Source organism: Helianthus annuus, chromosome 16 (assembly GCF_002127325.2).
Source record: "Helianthus annuus cultivar XRQ/B chromosome 16, HanXRQr2.0-SUNRISE, whole genome shotgun sequence".
Lineage (NCBI taxonomy): Eukaryota > Viridiplantae > Streptophyta > Magnoliopsida > Asterales > Asteraceae > Helianthus > Helianthus annuus.
Genome location: NC_035448.2, coordinates 205,832,321 through 205,840,025, shown reverse-complemented (window position 1 = coordinate 205,840,025; position 7,705 = coordinate 205,832,321). Strand labels below are relative to the sequence as shown.

At 40.6% G+C, this 7,705-nt stretch overlaps 1 non-coding gene across 1 annotated transcript; it reads right to left on the bottom strand.

Moving 5' to 3' along the window:
* Positions 1–5,690: 5,690 nt before the first annotated feature.
* On the bottom strand, positions 5,691–5,797 carry LOC118488617. The gene has a single exon (XR_004885161.1). It is a non-coding gene; the product is annotated as a small nucleolar RNA R71 (small nucleolar RNA).
* Positions 5,798–7,705: the final 1,908 nt, after the last annotated feature.

Genomic DNA, 7,705 nt, shown 5'->3' with positions numbered 1-7,705 from the left:
TGAAATGACAAAATTGGCTTTCTATCTAAAAAAAGACATTACTATGCATACAACAAAAGCTAGGAACAAACAACATATCTTGTGGTCAGGCTACCGGAGAAGAAAGTTGTTTGCGTTTGACGCCTGTGAAAACCTAATCTCTGAAGGCTGAAGAGTGTATATATACATACAATGTAAAATGTAATTTAGTGTGTATATATGAATAATTTAATTTTAAAATAAAATATTAAATACTAATTATTGTGTGCATCTGAGTGAACATGTCGACGTAATCTTGGCTTAAACATGGTTAAAATTTTTAACAAGCCAACCCGACCCGACCTGAAACCCATTCTGACCTGGACCCATTCCGACCCGAACCCGTTCCGACCCGAACCCGTTTCGACCCAAACCAAAACAACCCTTTTTTTGGATCGACCTGTTCTGACCCGAACCCGTTTTGACCCGCCACCCGACCCGACCCGACCGTTTTGCCAGGTCTAGATTAAAGCATGAAAGGAGAAATGCTCGCCAAGAAGATAGCAAAAAACTTCAGAATGGTGTAATACTTTGATGGGATTTTTGTAAAAAACAGAATCACAGAACTGACTTCAACGGCTAATAATGCAGAAATGGCGATGATCATCAACAATCCGTTCTTGTTAATATCAAAAGCAGATGAGTTATCATTTGTCATACAAGTTCGAATTTTTGTTAGTGCACCCATGAAAATTGGGTTATGCATACATAGAGCGAACACCAAAATCCTGAAATGAAAAAGTTACTCATTTAGAACATTCTAGTCAACCTTAAACAAGTCAAAATTGAAGTTACCACGGTGATATGGAATGTTATAGATAACTACTTGCGATAATAAAATAATTAAGATAAAATATATGACTATTAGCCAATGCTTCAGTAAATCACTTTTTTGTTTATGTAGAACAATAACTTTCAGCATCAGGATTAGTGAATTAACCTGTTACTGTGCAATAAACCCGATTAACAACGTTTGACTAAACCAAACACCCCCTCCTTAACCCCAACGGGAAAGACTTGATTATTTTTTAAGTAGGAACGAAAATCACCTTGAACAAACACTTGTTGGTACCCAGGTGGAAAGCGATGGTGATCGTGTCACAGTAACCGCAATGTTTCCACCCTAAGGATGACAACGGGTCGGGTTCGAGTCGGGTATTGGTAATCCCATACCCATATCCGCTTGTAAAATCGTGTCCCATACCCGACCCAATACCCGTCGGGTATCGGGTTTACCCGCGGGTATCGGGTATACCCGTTGGACACAACTCCAAACCAACTATAATTCAATAGTATCAGCTTTAAGCATCCACCATTGATTAATAACCAATCTGTACACTAATATTATGTGGCCCACTATGCAAAGTTAACCATTAGATTTTAAATTAGTAACATCGAACTTCAATTTGGAATTTAATGAAACTAATTGCAGGTATCACAAACATGTTAATCAATATTCTATATAAAACCAAAATAAGAAGCAAAACAGAAACCGCACCTACAATTGCCGTTTTTAATCCATCGGATTACCCAATCTTCACCACTGATGTAAAAAATTCAATACCTAAACTAAATAAACGGTTACAAAGATAGTTAGTTTCATGATATTTATTTATAAGCCGACAGGCTATTCACTGCAAACGAAATAGGTTCCGATCTCTCACAACCTTACATCACAACCTCACATACATCAACAGTCGTCGATACATGCACTAATGCTTATGCCTTTCCTAGTGAGGGTTAGAGGTTTAGAAAAGTCCCCCACTCCCTCAACTATCCCATTAACATAAAATAAGTTCTCAACTAAACCAAAATATACTAAAAGGCCCCTATTCAAAAAATGAAAACCTAAACTAAATCACGTATCAAATGGTAGACAAAGGCATTACCCATAACCCATCTGTTGGTTCGATCGATTGCAAGGGGATATGATTTGCACCTGGATTCCGCCGTCGTCGTAACCGCTCGTTCGGCGTCGATTTCTCCTATTCACCTCCATTTTCGACCTAAAAACAGAAAACAATCCAAAAACGAATCAATAAACATGAAATGGACGAAATTAACGCAGAAAAACACAAATTATATACCATTTTCAGACCTCTTGATGCTTCGGTGACGGATGGTTCTGTTCAGAAGATGATGACCATTTGTTGTTGGATATAGATCCACTACGATGCATAGAGACGATATCCATGAAGCTTCTTTGTTGTGGTCATCTTAGTCCTCGTAGAGAGAACGTGTTTATCTCTCTTAGTCTGAATCGGAGCTCCGATTCATCTCATCGGAAATTCTGGATGAGGGATTGCAACGGTGGGAGTGATTTTTTTATAGAGAGAGAAAGAAAAGGGGTTTCTTTGAGGAAGACAGATGGCTACTCTCCAAAGATTAGAAACCTAATGGCAAAGGGTGCAACTAACAATAGCAGGGAACATCCCAAGAGCAAGAGATACAACATATTAAAGCACTAGGATGTTACTAAGTACTAAAGTTACTAATTTATACTATATAAATAAATTTATAATTATAATTTATAATTTATAATTATAATATAATATGAATTATAATTTATAATATATAGGTAATATTAAATATTAATATTAATTAATAATAATTAATCAATTAAATAATTAATAATAATAAGTATATAATATAATTATTTCTTACCATGATATATTTCAAAATTATATTTTATTTTTATAATTACTAGTCATATATCTCTTCATGAGTAAGGATGCAACCAGACAGAGCCTTATCAAGTTCGAGCAACAAAGCTCATTTATTTATTGAGTTCGCACTCGTGCCTTGCATGTGAAGCTCATTGAGCCTTATCGAGTCTTAGTGTAATACTGATTTTATTTATATTTAATAGCATTCACCCCTTATTTAGCATGTTTAAACTTGTTTATGAGCTGAGCTCGAATCTAAAAATAAGTTTGTTTAGTAAACGAGCCTAAGCCCGAACTTCACCTATCAAGCTCACGGAAAACTACCAATGATTACTATTGTCCATTGTGTTCCATTAAGGCCCAAACATATGTACGATCTACGATTGACCATTGTGATCCATTAAGGTCTAAGATGGTTCGTGATGTGTGTAAAATGCAACATATAAAACACATCAATTAAGGCATAAAACTAACCCTTTTTAAGTACTAATGTTGGAAAAAGAGTGTTTTTGTCTTCCTTTTGTATTTTCAGGATGAAATGAGCTCAAAATCACAAAAGAAGCAAAAAGACCACTAATTCTACCATAAATACAAGAAAAGGAACAAAAGTAGACTGCCCGGACCCTCAACGGCACCTTCCAAGGCAAAAAGAAGGAAACAGAGTCTGAACACGCCCCGTGTCCAGCGAACACGGGGGCGTGCCCAGGAAGCAGCAGAAAAGACAAACCAGTAGAAGCTTCCATTGCCCACCACGGGGCCGTGTCCAGCGAGCACGGGGGCGTGGTGAAAGTACAGCAGGCGCATTAATTGTAATTCGCAATTACAATTAATGAAGAGAGAGAGTGTCAGGCGGGCAAGGGGCCGTGTCCAGCGGATACGGGGCCGTGTCCAGCCTTCTGTTCAGCCTATAAATAGAGGAGCTTGGCTTCATTCTCTCTCATCCCTTGGCACACCACCTCTCTCACACTTCATCCACCACCCACCACCACCATAACACCATCATCCACCACCATCATCCATTGTTCATCGTAGAGTGTGTGAGTCGTCTCGGGATCCAAGATTGATCGTAAGAGTTCTTGACAATCAAGGCCATGTTTGCCTAAGTCTCTTACATCACTTGGTGAAGACAAGTGTTTAGTATAATACTTTTTATTTTTAATCTTTTGCACTTTTTATTTGGTTTTGTATTAATGACTTTAATAACTAGTTACTTATGTTGAAGGTGATCTTTCCTTATCGTTTGTCCGTGGTGTCTTGGCGTTATTTTACTGTCTATATAAAATAAAAGATTTTCACCATTCATATCTCCACGGTCTATATGGAGGTATGTTGGCTACCTGGTCGGGGGTTAAGGGAACGGTTTGGTAAGGGTCTTGCCCTTGTTCAGCGTTTAGAGGTCCTGCTTGGGACCTGGGTCAAATTTAGTAGGATCTCCTTCAATGCCCATAGGTATTGGATGGCGGGGATCCAAACTCTTTGACCCCCTCATAAGTTAACTACTATTAATACTATAACCCGGCTATTTAGGACTGTATCCCTGCTGACTCAGACTACTTAGCCGAGGGTAACGTCATTGCCAAAAGCGGGGCCTACCATAATTTGCATTAATAACTTAATTCATTATCTTTCAATAATCCGACCCTTTAGGATTGTATCCTTGCTGACTCAAACTACTGGGTTGAGGGTAACGTCGCCTTCAAAAGAGGGGCCTACTACAATAACTAAGATAATCTCTTAAACAAGTGCAAAAGTGCGAAAATAATCAAAGGTTATACTAATACACGTGTCGGAACCAAGTGATTCATCTTGTCTATCTGTTTTTATTTTATTTTTATTTTCAGCATTTAGTTAGTTTTTATTTTTCTTAGTTTAAAACATTTTTCTAACCTTTTTGATTTGATTAGACGTTGAGGATAAACCGGTATTAAAAGCTCTTGTGTCCTTGGACGATCTCGGTATCTTACCAACACTATACTACGTCCACGATGGGTGCACTTGCCCATATGTGTGCTTAGTGTTAGTAAATATCGTGTTTTATAAATTTAAAACTTGGCTAAAAGTGTAAAAAGGGCTTAAATATATATCTAAAAACATATATACACTAACACGCATCAAGTTTTTGGCGCCGTTGCCGGGGACACAAGGATTTTAAGAAAGTTAGGAATCAACGGCCTAATCATATTTTTATTTTTCTTTAATTTTTTAGGATTTTTTTTTATTTTTTTAGCTTCTGCAGAGCTCAGCACGGGGCCGTGCCTGGTCGGACACGGGCCGTGCTCAGCAAAGTTACTGGCAGTTTTTGTTTTTCAAGTTACAGAAGGCTGACCACGGGGCCATGCCGGTGCAACACGGGGCCGTGTCCAACTTCCAGTAACTGGGATCTGGAAAATAATCACTGTATTTCCGACCACGGGGCCGTGTTCGCTCAACACGGGGCCGTGGTGAACCTTCTGACCGACATTCTTTTTTGTTTTTATTGCAGGACTTGGAACCCGACACCATCCTCACGTAGTGTATGAGCTCCAGTTCCAATAAAGACATAAAAGAACCGCTAGAAGAACCCGAACGCTTTCTCAGAAAAAGGTTAAAAGCCAAAAACCAAGAGAAGGTTTCGGGTGATCCACCCCCAATGGCGGACCAACTACCCTTATGGATTATCTACGGCCCACCGTAGGTAATCTAGGCGCCGCTATCAATGCTCCGAATGTCGAAGCCAATAACTTCGAGCTTCGACCGCATTTGATACAAATGCTCCAAAACTCCGCAACCTTCCACGGGCTTGCGGACGAGGATCCCCATCTACATATAACTAATTTCTTAGAAATATGTGATACCTTTCGGATCAATGGGGCATCAAACGACGCCATCCGCCTCCGTATGTTTCCATTCTCATTGAAAGACCGAGCGAAAGCTTGGCTCAACACCCTCCTAGCTGGATCGGTAAACACCTGGGATGAACTAGCCCAAAAATTTCTATATAAGTATTTCCCTCCTTCTAAAACTGCTAAATTAATGGCTGAGATTAATACATACTCACAAGAGGACGGGGAATCCTTATATGAAACTTGGGAAAGGTTCAAGGAGCTATTACGCAAGTGCCCCCATCACGGCCTCGCAATATGGCAACAAGTATCCACTTTCTACAATGGATTGTTGCCACATACTAGGCAGACACTTGATTCTAGCTCCGGGGGACTTTTAGGTAATCGACGCCCACACGAAATATATAATCAAATTGAGGAAATTGCTCAAACCAATTTTCAATGGCACACTCCCCGGGGAAATAAGTCTATCGCCCCGGGCGCCCATAAGGTCGACGAAAGCACCTCTTTACAAGCCCAAATCGAGGCCCTTTCTTCAAAAATAAAAAAAATTAGAAATGACAAAAACAGTCTCGGTTATGGCTTGTGAGGGGTGTGGCGGGTCACATGAAAATTGGAGTTGCATGAAAGAAACGGACGAACAACAAGAAATGGTAAACTACATTGATAATAGACCTAGGCCGTCGGGTCCTCCAACGGGAACCTACAACCAAGGATGGCGAAACCACCCAAACCTTGGTTGGAGGGAAACCGGCAATAGTAGTAACCAACAAACCCAACGAACAAACTTTCAGCAATCAAGGAATGAGTCACAAAATTTCACTCAACAACAAGGTGGACGAGAAAGGCTCGAAGATACTATATCTCGCCTCATCTCCGACACTGATAAGAAAAACTCGGAAAGATTTCTACAATTAGAATCTAATTTTAGGAATCAACAAGCTAGCATTCAAAACATAGAAAAACAAATAAATCAACTAGCACAAAATTTTTCCGAGAGACCGCAAGGCGCATTACCTAGCAATACCGAAACAAACCCAAAGGCGCAAGTTCACCTCATCACACTACGAAACCGCACCGTAGGGCCTGCAGAAGTACCTCCAGCGGCGGAAGAAACGACGCCAACACATCCGCAGGAAAAGAACTCTCCCCCATCACCAGAGCCTATCAAGGCTCCTCGAGTTCCGTACCCCGGTAGGTTAATTCGTCAAAAAACCAATGAGCAATTCGCAAAATTCGAAAGTTTGTTAAAACAATTGCATGTCAATATTCCTTTTATCGAAGTCCTAACCCAAATGCCCAAATACTCTAAATTTATGAGGGACTTCCTTACACATAAAAAGAAAATTGAAAATTTGCAATTAGTTAATTTAGGCGAAGAATGCTCTGCCCTCGTACTCAATAAACTACCCCAAAAGAAAATCGATCCCGGAAGTTTCACGATTCCATGTTCAATAGGGGAATCACCCGTTCGCAATGCCTTGGCCGACTTAGGGGCTAGCATTAACCTCATGCCCTCATCAATGTTCAAAAGGCTTGGCTTGGGAACCACGAGCCCTACAAAAATAAGCATACAACTCGCTGATCGATCAGTCAAATTCCCACAAGGTGTCATCGAAAATGTCTTGGTAAGGGTAAGCAAATTCGTTTATCCCGTTGACTTTGTCATACTCGACATGGAGGAAGACACCGAGGTCCCCCTTATCCTAGGGAGACCCTTCCTTGCCACAGCACAAGCAGTGGTAGACATGAATGAAGGGACACTGACTTTGAGGTATGGGGACGATGAGGTGAAGTTCGGAGTTGGGAAGAAAATAGAGGACGACGACCCGGTCAATTACATGAAGGTTATTGATTCAAGCTTGGATGCCGCTCTCCGACGGTGTAACTTGGGAAGCAAGGCACTCCACTCAGAAGAGATATAACCAGAAATCGGGTCTAGCCAAGGACCCTTATAAACGTGGCGCACCACGGAGGCATTCCGCGGATCTATCCTTAGTTTAGTTTAGTTTAATCTTTTAATTTTTTGCAGAATAAAACACACTCATGGTGGTAATGGATGAAAAAGGGAACGAGAAAAATGGAACCATGCATGAAGAACAGAGCAACCCGACAAAAATCTCCATCACAGAAGGCTCAACACGGGCCGTGCCCAACCAACACGGCCCCGTGCTGAGCCCCTGCAGAAAAATCACCCAG